Below are 2,149 nucleotides of genomic sequence, written 5' to 3'. Positions count from 1 at the left end.
CCTGCTTCAGATTCTGTGTCTCCCTCTCTCTCTGCCCCTCCCCTGCTCATGGTCTGTCTCTCTCTGTCTCAAAAACATTAAAAACATTTTAAAATAAATAAGTAAATAGACAATGTTTTAAAAAATATATTTTTAAAAGTAAAATACTACATAGTCTGAAAAAAATGAAATAAAAGTAATAAAAGTTAAATAATTAAATTTGAGAAATGAAGCCAACTTTGGACTTCCTCAAGAATATTTTTCCTTTCACAAGGAACTTCATATTACTAATATTACTAATATTTGAGAAAACTACTTTAACCTACTAGGTCGAGGGAGCCAGATCTTCTGAAGAACTGGACTGGAAACCAATGCTTCGCCCAGCAAAGAGCCATACTTACTTGAATTGGCAGAGAAAAAATTTAAGGGCCTCACTTCTAAGAAATGAAGCAAAATATGATTCATGCAAGCATTTTCTCAGTTGCTGCCATGACATCAAGCAATTCTTCCTAACAAAGTTCTATCTAATGCCTTCAGCAACCAGCGACTTAGTAAGAGATATATATGTATTTTTTTTTTCATTTAAAAGAGTTTGGAGAAAACTTAGTAAATTTCACAGGTGGCAGCTTGTCTGTATACTATTTGATTTTTTTTTTTTTAAATATGGAACGCTTCACGAATTTGCGTGTCATTCTTGCGCAGGGGCCATGCTAATCTTCTCTGTATCGTTTCAATTTTAGTATATGTGCTGCCGAAGCGAGCACACTATTTGACTTTTTAAACCATTCCATTTTGTTGTTACCCTTTCCCAGGTGTAGGAAACTTCAGTGCTGATGGTCGGGACCAAAGGAAATTATTATTGGTAGAAACAGCCCATCTTTATGAATGACCCTTCAGCCACAAAATGCTATTCTTTTTAAGTTGCTCTTAATGACTTTGTCCTTCCTCCTATTCTCATAGAAATTCTCAGAAGTCCTGGTCTTGGCTTACCTCCTTCTACAGGTTTTCATTTACTCTCACAGTTTTAAGTATCTTTGTTATTGTAAGTGATGTGAACACATATAATTCATTAATGTATTTTAAAAATACCTATTATATCTATCGTGTGCTATGGACCATGCTGCTAAGTATTAGGGTTATAATGTGATGAACAAGATAGGCACAAGTTTCCACATTTCTAGCTTCCTACTGGTCATCTCCCCTTTGGAATGCTAAATTCAACATACCCCAAAGTGAGGTCTTTATCATCTCCTCCAAACTCTGTTTCACTGCATGTCTGTGAGGCACACCACACTTCACCTAATTCCCCTGAGACTCCTCCTTGATTCCTCGCTTTCAGTTCCCATATCTGATGCCCAGAATTTGCTTACTGCCCTCGAATCCCATCTCTCCATGTTCTGCACTACTGCCTTCATTCAGGCTCTCCACCTCTTTTCCCTGGTCATGGCAATAGCTTCCTTATTTGTCTCCCTACCCCATATCTTCTTGGTCCCCTAAATCTGTTCTCTCTACAGCTGCCAGAACGATCAATAATGCAACCCAATGTGGTCACTCTCTTATTTAAAACTCTGAATTTCTTTCTATACCTCCACTTTAATTTTACCCATAAAATTAGAATCCTGGCTTATGAGATACATCATAACCAATCTCTGTGTTTTTTGTCTCTACATTCTAGTCTTTGGCATTTACATTCTGCTAATATTGAACTTTTTGTACTTCCCCATACACATTGTATTTTTTCCCACTTCTTTTACTGTTTTCTCTGCTTGGAACTCGTCCTTCACTTTTTTCCTCCTTAACTAACTCTTTAGTGATCTTTCAACACCTGAATACATGGTGTCTTATTCATCTTTGCATGTCTAGCAAAGTATAGGCCTCCTGTAAATAGAAGAATAATAAATACATAACGAAACCTCTGTGCTGCTAATTCTCAAATCTATATCTCCAGTGGTGAACTCTGGACAACTCTACTTGGATGTCTGAAGAGCATCTTAGTGTCGTTTACCTCAAACCAAACTGCTTACCTTCTCCATTAAGAAAGGAGTCAATGAATCATTAAATTCTACTGAAAACATTATTACACAATATGTTAACTAACTTGGATTTAAATAAAAAAATAATAAAATAAAATAAAATAAAATAAAATAAAATAAAATAAAATAAAATAAAA

At 35.5% G+C, this 2,149-nt stretch overlaps 1 non-coding gene across 1 annotated transcript; it reads right to left on the bottom strand.

Annotated features, from left to right (window-relative positions):
- Positions 1-636: 636 nt before the first annotated feature.
- Positions 637-743, bottom strand: LOC121027967 (U6 spliceosomal RNA). The gene has a single exon (XR_005789027.1). It is a non-coding gene; the product is annotated as a U6 spliceosomal RNA (small nuclear RNA).
- Positions 744-2,149: the final 1,406 nt, after the last annotated feature.

This window comes from Herpailurus yagouaroundi, unplaced genomic scaffold (genome assembly GCF_014898765.1).
Source record: "Herpailurus yagouaroundi ecotype Mexico unplaced genomic scaffold, PumYag 77, whole genome shotgun sequence".
In the NCBI taxonomy this organism is placed as follows: domain Eukaryota; kingdom Metazoa; phylum Chordata; class Mammalia; order Carnivora; family Felidae; genus Herpailurus; species Herpailurus yagouaroundi.
Note: the sequence above shows the minus strand (reverse complement) of the source record. Positions and strands in the feature narration are given on the sequence as shown.